We start from the raw sequence: 17625 nt of genomic DNA, 5'->3' as shown, positions 1-17625 counted from the left end.
CACAGAAGAGATGGGCACTTAAATACAATCTTATCTATTCCCGGACAGACCACAGACAAACGGAACAAGGCTGACTTACACAGGGATTGATGGCAGGGAGGGACAGGTAGTTCGATGGCACAAGGTGCACCTTGGCTCGGGGACAGGATAAAGCACGGTCCAGTCCAGAAGATGCGGGGAGGCCTCACAGCGCTCGGAGGTGGTCTTGCTTGCTCCAAGCTCATCGCGCATCTGACGTCACCTCCCTCTCCCTGCGCATGCTCAGCGGGGAGTCACACGCCCTCGGCTGGTTGGCTCCGCCCCACTGGGGCCGGTCCGCCGCTTCCATTGGGTGTGGGGGTTACCGGGCTCCGCCCTTGACGAGGAGCTGACAGGGAGTCCCTATTTGGTAACCCCGTCGAGCACATGTTCGATGGCGGCTTGCTGGGAAGGCCTGGTGCCCTCCCAACACCCCCCACCAACCAAGCCGGAGTGAGGACGCGCACTTCCCGCGCCCGCCGCTGCCGTTGCTGTTGTTGTTGTTGTTGTTGCTGAACCGTGAGGAAGAGCTGCGGGGAGGTATTGGGAGGTCCTAAACTTCCTAACGGTGCCATACAATCACATTCTGGTGCAACGAAGGGTCAGAATTAATGGAAACGAGTCCTTAACTGACATAGACTAAGAATAACTAGCAAGATGTCCTATAGTTGTCTTGTCTTACATGAGATGCGGTGAACCTGGGCACGACATTTAATGGGGGAAATAGGGGGAGGTCGGGTCTACAGAGTGTTGTTTACAGAAAATGGGACTAGGGAATGGGGGATTGGGGATAGTTGGGAAGTATTGAGGAAATAGGGGAATATTTACAAGCGGATATGGATGGATGCAAATCCCATATCCGCAACAATAATATAGATCATGTCAGAGGCGGATCCAGAAATTAAAAGACTCCGGGGGGGGGCATGAAACTATAGCGCTGGGGGGGGGTGAAGGGGGATCTGGGGGTCCTCCCCCAGGAAATTTTAACAAATTGATCGTCAGAAACGGCATTTCGTGCGTTCTTGGAAGTTTCTGCAGTTCCTTGTGATCTTCCCTGGTCCAACAGTTCAGCAGATTCGCACCGCCTGCACCCTCATCCTGGATCGAAGGGGGGGGGTGCGCACCCCTTGCACCCCCCCCCCCTGGATCCGCCCCTGCATTTTCGGAAAAGCAAAGCAAGAATGTAAAAGACCTTTCGCATGTCCTTTTTCTCAAGATTGTGTGGGGTAAGGTGTTCTATGAAATCTCTTGTTATCCTAATTAATTCATTTGTTTAGACCCCAACAGATCCCATCGCAATCGTCTGTTTTGTAATGAGTAGAGCCCTGTTTCGTTTCACTGCTCTTCACAGCTGAATTTAGGTCGACCCTGAATCAATGTAGTCACTCTGCATTGGACTCTCTCAATGGCGGCTCTGACCCTCCTCAGGTGTGGCAACAAAACTGAACAAAGCATTCCAGGTGAGGCCCCGCAAAATTCCTGCACAGTAAGTAGTTCAGAAGGTAACACAACCGGTTATAGTTCATTGAAGATGTTAAAATGGGAACAATAACATTCCAACACAGGGGTTCAGATGAAAACATTAACAGGCAAACACAAGGATCAAAACAAATGCTGGGCAGTGCTCCCATAAAGGTACAAACTTTTGGAGGCAGCTCCCAGAAATAGGCACATTTGGCCACCAAAGATGCAAACAAAATTATTCATTCATCATCTCCATCAGACAGCCACTTTAATTGCAATTACATCAAATTATTCTGCCTTCTCCCCTATCATTCCACCTCTGTGCACGTGCTCGGTGTGAATGCTCCTTGCCCCAGTACTGAGGGAAGGTGCGAATGAGGTGTTACATGAACTGAAATGGAAGTTTTCTTGTGAATATTATCCAATGGATGGAAAGCCTTTGCTTTTCATATGAGACGATTTCACATCAGTCAGTATTAGTGCTGGTAATCCAAATCCTCGGATAATGAAACACTATACTGTTGGGGATCTCAAGCTCGTCGACGTACTAAGGGGGGTTAGCTCTGCTCACCCTCGAGCTCCGAGTCCACGAGGCCGCCACCCACACTACACTCGTGGGGGACGGATTGTTGAGCAATTCCAGCTGCCGAGCCCGCAGATACGCGTGGAAGGGTTAACGGTCACGACCCGAGTACCTTCAACACACGCAGCCGTGAGAACGGGGACTGCACCTCGCGCAAGTCACGCTGGTATTTAACGCCCGAGCGGTTATGCGTCGTGTAACTCGTGCCGTTAACACTATGGAACCCGATCGAGTGGTTTTAATTCGTGCAATGCTAGGTCAATGGTGAAAGGACGATGACGGCCAGGTTGGAAACAAGCCACAGGATTTATTCACAAATGTACAATATTCATAGAAAAGGGATACAACGAAGAATCTTAACGGCCTTACTTACGTCCCCAGACAAGGGCCCTCATACTCGTTTGGTGAAGGGGAGTATGAGGGGAATGCGCCCAAAGCGCGGCCGCTCGTGCAGTTTGCCCGGATGGGCTCGTTCGGCAAATACCCCCAAGGATCGCTCCAACCCCAGGACACGACAGCCGGGGATGTTCGTGGCAGGGGCATTGATCACGGATGTGCACGTAGCAGTAGCAGGAATCCGATGAGCGTATCTCCAGGTCAGCGAGGCAGAGCGCATATGCAGGGAGTCCAGGCAGAGGGATCGTCGGGGCAGAGAGAGCGTTCAGAGTCCCGGGCCAGAGAGAGAGCGAACGGGGGTCTGGGCCGGGTTTTATAGCCCCGCCCCCCCCCCCGAAGCCCTCCTCGAATGTTCCACGGGCCTCCATTGGCCGCCTGGGGTCATGTGTCGTGACAGCCCCTTATTGGTCACCCTGGGCCACTCCCTTCAGCTCCCATTGGCTGTAACTTATTGGCCACTCCCTCTAGCTCCCATTGGCTGCAACTTACTGGCCACTCCCTCTAGCTCCCAATGGCTGTTCGCTGCTCTCCGGCCACGTCCTCCAGCTCCTCCCTCGGGCCTGCAAGACTTGTGCTGGGCCCATGACGCTGCAATGAGGCCTACCATTACTCTACCTGCCATAATGCATACGAACACTGGGAAGGAGACTATACTTCACATTTAATAAGAAATACCTAACTAAGCGAGGCTACATGTTATGGTGTAACTAACTATGGGTGACGGGGGGGGGGGGGGGGGTGTTGCCTTTATTTACAAAATCTCAACAATACATTGCACTGTACAAAGCCATAAATGAAGTTATAATTTCTTGCATTGTGGATGATCTTACTATAATTCACCAAAAGTCTGTCTGTCCATCCGTCCGTCCGTTCGCAGGTACCCCAAAAACGGCCGAACCGATCACAACGATATTTTGGGTGGGTATTCCTGGGACCCCCTGGAGTAAAATAGGCTATATTGTTTTTCCAATTTTTCCAAACACGATGGAATAATATTTACCGATATGAACAGTGATGTGGCTTTTAATGAAATTCTACAAATACTGTTTATATTTTGATGATTTGCGTGTGATATGATTTAACGGATGTTTATATATATCGTTTAAAATAAAATAAAATCCTTCAATTTCTGATATTTTGCCTTTTCCTTTGGGCCTCCCGATTGAAGCGCCGCCCTTAGGGCAGGTACCGTTGTGAGTTACCTTAATCTAAATGTCTTTTCAGCTTCTCAGAAAATTGTACTGCATAGTGTTTTTTTTCTGAAATATAGCATATTCATATCGACTTGTTATGAGAAATCCAAGTCGACACCCAAATCTTTTAGAATGATGATTGTCCTCGTTAGGATAAACCTATTTCAATGATGAAATGAATGATTGGCCTCAAATGTTTTGAGCCCGTCCCTTGTGCCGCCTCCGCAGAGGGGACACGAATGAGTGACTGGGGAGGGAGAGTGGAGCCACATCAGTCGTTTCCTCCCCTCCCACCATTCTCCTCCATCCCACCTTCAGCCTCAGCATCCTCAATTTTTTGAAACATCGGGCTTTATATTGATTTTAGCCAAATCAATGAAGATTCACATAAAAATTATAGTGTCAGGATCTTCACCTAAATGTAATAATTTTCTCCTTGTCACACACCTGTCCACTAAATTAGTCCGAATCCATGCACAACTGTTTGGAGACAGACGAACAGACAGCGGTTAAAACATAACCTTTGCACACCTTCGGTAGTGGACATACCATGCAAAAGTGGTACACACAACTTCTACCCACCAGCAGAAGAGGTACTAAAACTATTCTGTTTTTATATTAAGTTGTCGCCCGGTACACACAGGGCATCAAAAAATATTCAGACTCGTAAATGTTCCTCTCCACGGAAATCTTTAGTAAAAGGCGAAAGATTTATACGAATTGAAGAGAAACCAGAGTATGACTTGTTCACCTTCGTCTCAACCTTTAATACACGTATAACACATTGACATTAATGGTGTTTATACAATTATCTCAGATTAATGTTTTTACTTTATTCTCTCATTTCCAATATAATAAGATATAATATTTCGTCGGTAATTTATACATTTAGGTTAAAGTTCTCTTCATTTCACCATTATATTTTCCAAATTAACGCGTTCCTCATTCACATTCAAGCCAACCAGCCAATCACAGGGCACAACGTCCTGACGTCATTACAATAAACCTTGCCTCATTTTACTTTAGATTCTGTAAGGAAATAATTCTGACCAACGCAGCACGATTTTAATATAAATTCTTTAATTCTTACCAAACAGCACGATTTTCCTATAATTATTTAATTCTTACCAACCCAGCACGATTTCAATATAATTATTTAATTCTTACCAACACAGCATGATTTAAATATAATTATTTAATTCTTACCAACATAGCACGATTTCAATATAATTATTTAATTCTTACCAAACAGCACGATTTTCATATAATTTTATTTAATTCTTACCAAACAGCACGATTTTCATATAATTATTTAATTCTTACCAACACAGCACGATTTGAATATAATTTTTTAATTCTCACCAACACAGCACGATTTGAATATAATTATTTAATTCTCACCAACACAGCACGATTTGAATATAATTATTTAATTCTTACCAACACAACACGATTTGAATATAATTATTTAATTATATCCTTTCTTTGAATGTTCTTTCTTAAAGTTTTTTATTCATGAGAATCAAACTTTGTTTTGTAATGGTTTGAGCGTCTGTTGAGAACTTGTGATGGGGAGGATGAGAACTTGGTGTGTGGATGGGGATGAGGACTTGTAATGGGGAGCATGAGAACTTGGGATGGGGTTGGGGATGAGGACTTGTGGTGGGGAGCATGAGAACTTGGGATGGGGATGGGGATGAGGACTTGTGGTGCGGAGGATGAGAACTTGGTGTGGGGGTGGGGATGAGGACTTGTGGTGGGGAGCATGAGAACTTAGGATGGGGATGGGGATGAGGACTTCTAATGGGGAGCATGAGAACTTTGTGTGGGGATGGGGATGAGGACTTGTGGTGGGGAGCATGAGAACTTGGGATGGGGATGGGGATGAGGACTTGTGGTGCGGAGGATGAGAACTTGGTGTGGGGATGAGGACTTGTGGTGCGGAGGATGAGAACTTGGTGTGGGGATGGGGATGAGGACTTGTGGTGGGGAGGATGAGAACTTGGGATGGGGACGGGGTTGAGGACTTGTGGTGGGGAGCATGAGAACTTGGGATGGGAATGGGGATGAGGACTTCTGGTGGGGAGGATGAGAACTTGGTATGGGGATGGGGATGAGGACTTATGGTGGGGTGGATGAGAACTTGGAATGGGGATGAGGACTTGTGGTGGGGTGGATGAGAACTTGGAATGGGGATGAGGACTTGTGGTTGGGAGGATGAGAACTTGGTGTGGGGATGGGGATGAGGACTTGTGGTGGGGAGGATGGGAACTTGATATAGCGACAGGGTTGAGGACTTGTGGTGGGGAGCATGAGAACTTGGGAAGCGGATGGGGATAAGAACTTGTGGTGGGGAGGATGATAACTTGTTGTGGGGATGGGATTGATGACTTGTAATGGGGAGGATGAGAACTTGGGATGGGGTCGGGGTTTAGAACTTGGGATGGGGAGGATGAGAACTTGGTGTTTGGATGGGGATGAGGACTTGTAATGGGGAGGATGAGAACTTGGTGTGAGGATGGGGATGAGGACTTGTAATGCAGAGGATGAGAACTTGGTGTTGGGACGGGATTGAGAACTTGGGATGGGGATGGGGATGAGGCCTTGTCGTGGGGATGGGGATGAGAACTTGGGATGGGGATGAGGGGGAGGACTTGTGGTGGGGAGGATGAGAACTTGGGATGGGGATGGGGTTGAGGACTGGTGGTGGGGAGGATGAGAACTTGGGATGGGGATGAGGATTTGTGGTGGGGAGGATGAGAACTTGGGATGGGATTGAGAAATTGTGATGGGCAAGATGAGACCTTGGGATGGGGATGAGGAATTGTGGTGGGGGGGATGATAACTTGGGATGGGGATGAGGACTTGTGGTGGGGAGGATGAGAACTTGTGATGGGGATGAGGCCTTGTGGTGGAGAGGATGAGAACTTGGGATGAGGATGGGGGTGAGGACTTGTAATGGGGAGGATGAGAACTTGGGGTGGGGATGGGGATGAGGAATAGTGATGGGGAGGATGAGAACTTGTGGTGGGAATGGGGATGAGGACTTGTGATGTGATGGGATAGAACTTGGGATGGGGGTGAGGACTTGTGGTGCGGAGGATGAGAACCTGGGGATAGGGATCAGGACTTGTGATGGGGAGGATGCGAACTTGGGGTGGAGATGGCGATGAGGACTTGTGATGGGGGGGATGATAACTTGGGATGGGGATGAGGACTTGTGGTGGGGAGGATGAGAACTTGGGGATAGGGATCAGGACTTGTGATGGGGAGGATGCGAACTTGGGGTGGAGATGGCGATGAGGAATTGTGATGGGGAGGATGATAACTTGGGATGGGGATGAGGACTTGTAATGGGGAGGATGAGGCCTAGTGGTGGGGAGGATGAGAACTTGGGATGTGGGTGAGGACTTGTGATGTGATGGGATAGAACTTGGGGATAGGGATCAGGACTTGTGATGGGGAGGATGCGAACTTGGGATGGGGGTGTCGATGAGGACTTGGGGCGGGGATAGGGATGAGAACTTGGGATGGGGATGAGGACTTGTTGTGGGGAGCATGAGAACTTGGGATCATGATGGGGTTGAGGACTTGTGGTGGGGAGGATGAGAACGTGGGATGGAGATGGGGTTGAGGACTTGTGATGGGGAGGATGAGAATTTGGGATGGGGATGAGGACTTGTAGCGGGGAGGATTTGATCTTGGGGTGGGGATGGGGTTGAGGACTTGTGTTGGGGAGGATGAGAACTTGGGATGGGGATGAGGACTTGTGGCGGGGAGGATGAGATCTTGGGGTGGGGATGGGGTTGAGGACTTGTGATGGGGAGGATGAGAAATTGGGGTGGAGACGGGGATGAGGACTTGTGATGTGATGGGATAGAACTTGGGGATGGGGATGGGTGGGTAGTTGGGGAGGGGATGAGTGGGTAGTTGGGGAGGGGATGAGTGGGTAGTTGGGGAGGGGAGGGGTGGATAGTTGGGAAGGGGATGGGGAGGTAGTTGGGGAGGGGATTGGTGGATAGTTGGGAAGTTGATGGGTGGGTAGTTGGGGAGGGGGTGGGTGGATAGTTGGGAGGGGATGGGGTGGATAGTTTGGAAGGGGATGGGTGGGTAGTTGGGAAGGGGATGGGTAGATAGTTGGGAGGGGATTGGGGTGGATAGTTTGGAAGGGGATGGGTGGATAGTTGGGAAGGGAAGGGGTGGATAGTTTGGAAGGGGATGGGTGGGCAGTTGGGAAGGGGATGGGTGGATAGTTGGGAAGGGGGTGGGTGGATAGTTGGGAAGGGGATGGGTGGATAGTTGGGATGGGAAGGGGTGGATAGTTGGGATGGGAAGGGGTGTATAGTTGTGAAGGGGATGGGTGGATAGTTGGGAAGGGGATGGGTGGATAGTTGGGAAGGGGATGGGTGGATAGTTGGGAATGGGACGGGTGGATAGTTGGGATGGGAAGGGGTGGATAGTTGGGAAGGGGATGGGTGGATAGTTGGGATGGGAAGGGGTGGATAGTTGGGAAGGGGATGGGTGGATAGTTGGGAAGGGGATGGGTGGATAGTTGGGATGGGAAGGGGTGGATAGTTGGGAAGGGGATGGGTGGATAGTTGGGAAGGGGATGGGTGGATAGTTGGGAAGGGGATGGGTGGGTAGTTTGGGAGGGGACGGGTGGGTAGTTTTGAAGTCGACTGGTGGGTAGTTGGGAAGGGGACTGGTGGATAGGTGGGAAGGGGATGGTTGGATGGTGGGGGAAAGGACTGTTATTGGAACTGGTAAACTGGTAATATGACGGCTAAAGTATTTGGCACAGGAATGTAAAATATAAATTGGAAGAATGTCTGTCACTTTAATAATATACTGGTTAATGTCTCCATATGCAGCAGATCAAGGAAATAATCAGTGCAGGTGTGGCATTTGATGCATTTTAATTAAATTGATTACGTGAAATTACCAGTTTGTGGAACAAAGGCATCTTATAATTAAGAAAGAATCTTTACATTTAATGGCATTGTTCACAATGAAAATAGACGTTCACACTATTACAGACCAGAAATTTCATCACATGGACCCTTGATACCATTGGCCAAGAATAACTGTTGGAGGGGAAGCCCCAATTTTGGAAGGATATATTTGCCATTACTCTTCCAGTGAAATCAGGATTTGAACCGAAAATAATCAGATTAAAGTACAGAAGTGAACCACCCAATTAAAGTCTCATTGGCACAACGGTTAGGGTGCTGGCTGAAGATTTTAGGGTCTTGAGTTTGAGGTCCTGTTATGCCGTTAAATACTACCAGGTGGATTGACTCAGCCTGTCATCCTTCCGAGATCAGCAAAATGAGTTCCAGTTTACTTAACTCACTTAATGAGGTTTGTCTTTGCCTTCCGAGAGGTATTTACACTAGTAATTTGAAATTTTTCCAGAGTGTCGCTGATAACTCCCCTACTCTTCGTGAGAGACGCTGGTTTAACCGCCCACCAACTAATGCTTGTAGATAGGGGGAAAACACCACCAGTGAGGCTTGGCATGATCACTTTGTAACTAGAAGAATTGACATTTTTAAAATCCGAGCAATTAAAGAGAAAAATCCGAAAAAAATGTTACCAGTAAATTCCACCATGTAAAACAGTCATTTTGTATGTTTGTACAGATGTCTGTCCCCCTTCATCAGGGTAGGTTTTGAAGGATAATCTTTTAACATGAATGCGTGTTCACTCCGGTATATTTATGAGGATAAAACAAACTCGAAAAACATTTCCCATAAAAGAGTAATTATGTCTCTTATATTGGAATTGTAGATGGTGGCTTGCAAACCGAGCCTCAAGGGCGGTGTACAGAAGCGTTTTTTTTATTTGTCTTAAATACAAGGTGCAGGGAGGTGGAATTCGCTGCACGCAACATGCGCAGAATAAAACAAGTGGTCATTTTTGTCTGTAGGATGTCTAATAAATATAGAATTACTATAAACCACCTGACATAACATTGCACCTGACACGAGGCCTAGGCTTCAGACTTTGGCACGCTCACGAGGCTGAATCGTCTCATAAACTGTTCCAACCCGTCATTTTTATGGGCTTTTTACTGGTATTATATACTCCATCATCATAATTCACTGGTATACAATCCTACAATCGCCCTCACCACCCATGTGAGTGTGTCAAAATCATGTCATATTTATAAATAAAAATTGCACCTGTGCCCAAAGGAAGTGTTTCAGTTTGGAATCTTTAATATGAAATAGGCAAAGCCTAGAAACGAACGAAACCCATTAGGATTACCCTTTAGAATTACCCTTTAGAACCCTTTATAATTAAACACGGTGGGTTAGAAAGGTTCTTCATCATTTTTGACAGAAGACAAAGCCAAATATTGAAGAGGCTTCAACGCTTAAAAATTGAACGAGAACCTTGAAAGGTCTCAGCTGGTGGTCCAGCATTGCATCTGGCTCTTCTGCATTCTGTGCAATAAAAATTATTGGAATTTTCTGGGAAGAGACCAAAGCACAAGGTCTGTTACTTTCACATCGCAGGCAGGTTGGTGGTATCTCTTGGTTTTCTACCGTCTATTAGCTGACATTACTCCGTTTGCTCAATCAGTCATCTGACCCTCTCCAGCAACTCTACAGTACATGCACTCTTGTAGTAATTCACTTGTGGTTAAACTTCCAAAATCCATGTTACCTGGACACCTCAACCCTTTAGTCCTCACTCTCCTGCGTATGGAACCATCTCTGAGAGGCTGTTCTAGCTCACTCTTCTCTCCAGAACTTCAAGCGAGCAGTGGAACTACCATCTCTTGTCAACCCAACTCCGACTCAGGTGGAGGCTATATTAGACCCAACAATGTGCAATCCTGCCAAAACTCAAAACACCTCTATCCGTACTGCTTCTTAGTACCGACTGTATATCCATTTGTAGTTTAAATACATCCACTTTCTGCTGCCACCAGCATTACAGGGAGACCATTACATACAGTAACCACTTTTTGAGTGAAACACTCCTGACTCATTGTCGTCCTCACTCTCCTCTTCTTTAACCTTAAGTGGTGTTTTCTGTTGCTTTCGCTTTCAATTTTGCATAAAAGTTTGTGCACATATTTTGTTGATACCCTTCTTACCCCGCTCGCATAGTGCAAAGGAGCGTTCAACAAATGTTTCACTCTGTGAACATCCATTTTTGGAGATGGACATTATTCTGTCCATCAGTCGATGTATATGATCGAGGAACTAAATTTCAATTGAATATTATATTTTGAACACCGTAGAACACGAATCGGAACACAAACCTGCAGTTTAGCAGTACTTTGGCTCCGAATTTGGCAAATTGTACGGCGTCTCGTTTCCAGTGCGCATACTCGTTGTGGTAAAACATTTGCTTCAGTTTGTCTATCAGTCTGGAAGTGAAAGAAATTTTAAAAACAAGGACAGATACATTCAAAGTACACCGCCACCATGCCAAATTAATACATAACATACTATCCAGCACACAACATTACCGGGGTGCCTTCGTGCAGGCAACAAACACCAACAAACAAACAAAGCCTGGCAATGCCACCGTGCAGCACATTGAGACGGAATTGGGAGCGAGCAGTGTTCAATAAATAGATTCATTCATTGCGTTAATAAAATAAATAAATAATATTTGTAAAATAATTAATTTCATCATAAATTGGCTTATAGCTTACCTAAACCACCACTGTTTCATTTGAATCTATAACTTCTTGAAAATTAATTTAGTATTTAATCGGAATATTAAATAATTAATCGAATAATTAATTAATTACAAAAATAAGAAGTACCGTTTTTGCCAAATCACTTGTTCACAGTTGTGTCCAAATTTCAGCTTTAAATCTCAAAGAATGGCTGAGATATCGCGCAGACAAACAAACAAAGACGAAAACAATCAAGAAAACAAATTGAGTGAAAACTGAGTGTGCCCTTTCGGTACGCGTCATCGCCTGGAGATGGAATATAGAAGGGTGGTGTACAATCATTCCAAACAGGAAACTTACTGTTTCTAGGGATGTCACAAAGGACCTAAACAACAGGCACGAATGACTAAATTAATGTGTTAAATGAGGTGGTGTAAAAGACGCTGCATCAACGGCGGTAAACATCAGAATAAACACTGTTTTGTTTTGTTTTTCGACAGCATTTAAAACTTTTATTTCACTTAAATTCAATTATATATTTGAACACTGTAGAACACAATTCACCTTTTTGCATTTCCAAAAACCTTCAGTTTAACTGTACTTAGGCAAAATGTTACGATGTCTCGACCAATCAAATTTGACGCATGCTCTGAGGGCGGAGGAACAGAGATTCAGACCAAAATGACGGCGCCTAGCAATGCAACCACAGATCTAACTTCCTCCAAAAGATCTCTTTCTTGAGTGTATCTTTTTCTCAAAGGCCTTTCCAAAATCATCAGTTTCTCCGAGAAGAGTTGGTGGAAGCTTTAGCTCGACACTCTTCCGTTTGATCCATCAGCTTCGTATAGTTGCCATCATGCGCGTTACTTAAAGTTCGCGAACAAAGATAATATAGATCATGTCAGAGGCGGATCCAGAAATTAAAAGACTCTGAGGGGGGGGGGGGCATTAAACTATAGCGCTGGGGGGGGGTGAAGGGGGATCTGGGGGTCCTCCCCCAGGAAATTTTAACAATCTGATCGTCAGAAACGGCATTTCGTGTGTTCTTGGAAGTTTCTGCAGTTCCTTGTGATCTTCCCTGGTCCAACAGTTCAGCAGATTCGCACCGCCTGCACCCTCATCCTGGATCGAAGGGGGGGTGCGCACCCCCTGCACCCCCCCCCCTTGGATCCGCCCCTGCATGTTCGGAAACGCAAAGCAAGAATGTAAAAGACCTTTCGCATGTCCTTTTTCTCAAGATTGTGTGGGGTAACGTGTTCTATGAAATCTCTTGTTATCCTAATTAATTTATTTGTCTAGACCCCATCAGATCGCATCGCAATCGTCTGTTTTGTAATGAGTAGAGCCCTGTTTCGTTTCACTGCTCTTCACAGCTGAATTTAGATCGACCCTGAATCAATGTAGTCACTCTGCATTGGACTCTCTCAATGGCGGCTCTGACCCTCCTCAGGTGTGGCAACAAAACTGAACAAAGCATTCCAGGTGAGGCCCCGCAAAATTCCTGCACAGTAAGTAGTTCAGAAGGTAACACAACCGGTTATAGTTCATTGAAGATGTTAAAATGGGAACAATAACATTCCAACACAGGGGTTCAGATGAAAACATTAACAGGCAAACACAAGGAGTAAAACAAATGCTGGGCAGTGCTCCCATAAAGGTACAAACTTTTGGAGGCAGCTCCCAGAAATAGGCACATTTGGCCACCAGAGATGCAAACAAAATTATTCATTCATCATCTCCATCAGACAGCCACTTTAATTGCAATTACATCAAATTATTCTGCCTTCTCCCCTATCATCCACCTCTGTGCACGTGCTCGGTGTGAATGCTCCTTCCCCCAGTACTGAGGGAAGGTGCGAATGAGGTGTTACATGAACTGAAATGGAAGTTTTCTTGTGAATATTATCCAATGGATGGAAAGCCTTTGCTTTTCATATGAGACTATTTCACATCAGTCAGTATTAGTGCTGGTAATCCAAATCCTCGGATAATGAAACAATATACTGTTGCGGATCTCAAGCTCGTCGACGTACTGAGGGGGGTTAGCTCTGCTCACCCTCGAGCTCCGAGTCCACGAGGCCACCACCCACACTACACTCGTGGGGGACGGATTGTTGAGCAATTCCAGCTGCCGAGCCCGCAGATACGCGTGGAAGGGTTAACGGTCACGACCCGAGTACCTTCAACACACGCAGCCGTGAGAACGGGGACTGAACCTCGCACAAGTCACGCTGGTATTTAACGCCGGAGCGGTTGTGCGTCGTGTAACTCGTGCCGTTAACACTATGGAACCCGATTGAGTGGTTTTAATTCGTGCAATGCTCGGTCAATGGTGAAAGGACGATGACGGCCAGGTTGGAAACGAACCACAGGATTTATTCACAAATGTACAATATTCATAGAAAAGGGACACAGCAAAGAATCTTAACGGCCTTACTTACGTCCCCAGAAAAGGGCCCTCAGACTCGTTCGGGGAAGGGGAGGATGAGGGGAATGCGCCCAAAGCGCGGCCGCTCGTGCAGTTTGCCCGGACGGGCTCGTTCGGCAGATACCCCCAAGGATCGCTCCAACCCCAGGACACGACAGCCGGGGATGCTCGTGGCAGGGGCGTTGATCACGGATGTGCACGTAGCAGTAGCAGGAATCCGATGAGCGTATCTCCAGGTCAGCAAGGCAGAGCGCATATGCAGGGACTCCAGGCAGAGGGATCGTCGGGGCAGAGAGAGCGTTCAGAGTCCCGGCCAGAGAGAGAGCGAACGGGGGTCTGGGCCGGGTTTTATAGCCCCACCCCCCACCCCCCCCCGGAGCCCTCCTCGAATGTTCCACGGGCCTCCATTGGCCGCCTGGGGTCATGTGTCGTGACAGCCCCTTATTGGTCACCCTGGGCCACTCCCTTCAGCTCCCATTGGCTGTAACTTATTGGCCACTCCCTCTAGCTCCCATTGGCTGCAACTTACTGGCCACTCCCTCTAGCTCCGAATGGCTGTTCGCTGCTCTCCGGCCACGTCCTCCAGCTCCTCCCTTGGGCCTGCAAGACTTGTCCTGGGCCCATGACACGGCATTTCAGGCTGCAATGAGGCCTACCATTACTCTACCTGCTTCAATGCATACTAACACTGGGAAGGAGACTATACTTCACATTTAATAAGAAATAACTAACTGAGCGAGGCTACATGTTATGGTGTAACTAACTATGGGGGGGGGGGGGGGTGGGGGGGTTGCCTTTATTTACAAAACCGCAACAATACATTGCACTGTACAAAGCCATAAATGAAGTTATAATTTCTTGCATTGTGGATGATCTTACTATAATTCACCAAATGTCCGTCTGTCCATGCGTCCGTTCGCAGGTACCGCAAAAACGGCTGAACCGATCGCAACGATATTTTATGTGGGTATTCCTGGAATGATTGATTGATTTTAGCCAAATCAATAAAGATTCACATAAAAATTATAGTATCGGGATCTTCACCTAAATGTAATAATTTTGTCCTTGTCACACACCTGTCCACTAAATTAGTACGAATCCGTCCACAACTGTTTGGAGACAGACGAACAGACAGCGGTTAAAACATAACCTTTGCACACCTTCGGTAGTGGACATGCCATGCAAAAGTGGACCACACAACTTGGATCCACCAGCAGAAGAATAAATAAAACTGTTCTGTTTTTATATTAAGTTGTCGCCCGGTACACACAGGGCATCAAAAAATATTCAGACTCGTAAACGTTCCTCTCCACGGAAATCTTTAGTAAAAGGCGAAAGATCGTTTAGGGCCTGACCGAAGGCCTGCCGTTTTTACAATGAAAAAAGGTAAAAAGTCCAAACATTTGAACAGCCTCGGACGTGCACCTTGACCCCATGGTCAAGGCACAGCGTCAACAAGGCTGTCCCCAAAACAATACACATGCGCCTCAACCCCGAAGGGGAAGCACATGGTCATTCAAACGCATGCATCATGCCCCCGAAGGGCCACAATGCATGGTCATACAGTTGGGACCACTCCTCTTAATAGGAGTAAGACCCCTTAATCCACCAGCAGGGCATTACTCCTGCCAGGTCGATCGGTCTCCCAGCCAAAAGGCGAAAGATTTATACGAATTGAAGAGAAACCAGAGTATGACTTGGACACCTTCGTCTCAACCTTTAATACACCGTGAACACAAGGACATAAATGGTGTTTATACAAGTATCTCAGATTAATGTTTTTACTTTATTCTCTCATTTCCAATATAATAAGATATAATATTTCGTCGGTAATTTATACATTTAGGTTAAAGTTGTCTTCATTTCACCATTATATTTTCCAAAGTAACGCGTTCCTCATTCATATTCAAGCCAACCAGCCAATCACAGCGCACAACGTCCTGACGTCATTACAATAAACCTTGGCGCATTTTACTTTAAATTCTGTGAGGAAATAATTCTGTTCAACACAGCACGATTTTAATATAAATTCTTTAATTCTTACCAACACAGCACGATTTTAATATAAATTCTTTAATTCTTACCAAACAGCACGATTTTAATATAAATTCTTTAATTCTTACCAAACAGCACGATTTTAATACAAATTCTTTATTTCTTACGAAACAGCACGATTTTAATATAAGTTCTTTAATTCTTACGAACACAGCACGATTTTAATACAAATTCTTTAATTCTTACCAAACAGCACGATTTTAATATAAATTCTTTAATTCTTACGAAACAGCACGATTTTAATATAAATTCTTTTTTTCTTACGAAACAGCACGATTTTAATATAAATTCTTTAATTCTTACGAACACAGCACGATTTTAATACAAATTCTTTAATTCTTACCAAACAGCACGATTTTAATACAAATTCTTTAATTCTTACGAAACAGCACGATTTTAATATAAATTCTTTAATTCTTACGAACACAGCACGATTTTAATATAAATTCTTTAATTCTTACCAAACAGCACGATTTTAATATAAATTCTTTAATTCTTACCAAGCAGCACGATTTTAATACAAATTCTTTAATTCTTACGAAACAGCACGATTTTAATATAAATTCTTTAATTCTTACGAACACAGCACGATTTTAATACAAATTCTTTAATTCTTACCAAACAGCACGATTTTCATATAATTATTTAATTCTTACCAAACAGCACGATTTGAATATAACTAGGGCATGCCCGTACTATATCTATATCTAAAATTATATCCACCCCCTCTATTTACATGAAATGGTTTGGTCCAAAGCGAACGGCTTGCGAGTACGGTGACAATCCCCCCCCCCCTCTATTTACATGAAATGGTTTGGTCCATTCGCAAAGCCAAAGCGAACGGCAGTTACGAATCGCAGTTACGATGAATCGCAAAGTAGTTTTAATTAGTTTTAAAACATAGTTTAACGCCAACATAGTTTGCCAACGTGAAATAAATGAATACGCTCTCAAATGTGCCGTCCGAGGCAGAGTCTGTTCGGCACGTTCGGCACACGTGATAGCTCGCTGCTCTCTGATTGGTTGAATCGTTTTTTGGACATAGCTCGGTAACTACTTGTCCGATTATTATGAAACCTTGAAAAGGCACATCCTCGGGTCCCCAGCAATATACCTGGCAAGTTTCAAGTATATCGGACCGGTAGTTGTCGAGAAACAGCGGTCGCATACACACACACACACACACAGACAGAGATTAGTGGAATTATAGATAGATTATTTAATTCTTACCAACCCAGCACGAATTGAATATAATTATTTAATTCTTACCAACACAGCACGATTTAAATATAATTATTTAATTCTTAGCAACGCAGCACGATTTTAATATAATTATTTAATTCTTACCAACACAGCACGATTTCAATATAATTATTTAATTCTTACCTGTGATGGGGAGGATGAGAACTTGGTGTGGGGATGGGGATGAGGATTTGTGATGTGATGGGATAGAACTTGGGGTGGGGATGAGGATGAGGACTTGTAATGGGGAGGATGAGAACTTGGTGTCGGGATGGGGTTGAGAACTTGTGGTGGGGATGGGGATGAGAACTCGTGGTGGGGAGGATGAGAACTTGGGATGGGGATGGGGATGAGGACTTGTGGTGGGGAGGATGAGAACTTGGGATGGGGACGGGGTTGAGGACTTGTGGTGGGGAGCATGAGAACTTGGGATGGGAATGGGGATGAGGACTTGTGGTGGGGGGGGATGAGAACTTGGGATGGGGATGAGGACTTGTGGTGGGCAGGATGAGGCCTTGGGATGGGGGTGGGGATGAGGACTTGTGGTGGGGGGGGGGGGGGCGGATGAGAACTTGGGATGGGGTTGAGGACTTGTGGTGGGCAG

The 17625-nt window shown here is 45.7% G+C and overlaps 1 non-coding gene and 1 pseudogene across 1 annotated transcript; both read right to left on the bottom strand.

Annotated features, from left to right (window-relative positions):
• Positions 1 to 4281: 4281 nt before the first annotated feature.
• Positions 4282 to 4394, bottom strand: LOC144889939 (U5 spliceosomal RNA). Its single transcript, XR_013622156.1, has one exon. It is a non-coding gene; the product is annotated as a U5 spliceosomal RNA (small nuclear RNA).
• Positions 4395 to 14980: 10586 nt separating this feature from the next.
• Positions 14981 to 15121, bottom strand: LOC144889944 (U5 spliceosomal RNA; annotated as a pseudogene).
• Positions 15122 to 17625: the final 2504 nt, after the last annotated feature.

This window comes from Myxine glutinosa, chromosome 1 (genome assembly GCF_964187855.1).
Source record: "Myxine glutinosa chromosome 1, kmMyxGlut1.1, whole genome shotgun sequence".
Classification (NCBI taxonomy): domain Eukaryota; kingdom Metazoa; phylum Chordata; class Myxini; order Myxiniformes; family Myxinidae; genus Myxine; species Myxine glutinosa.
This window is presented reverse-complemented; position numbering and strand designations above follow the sequence as displayed.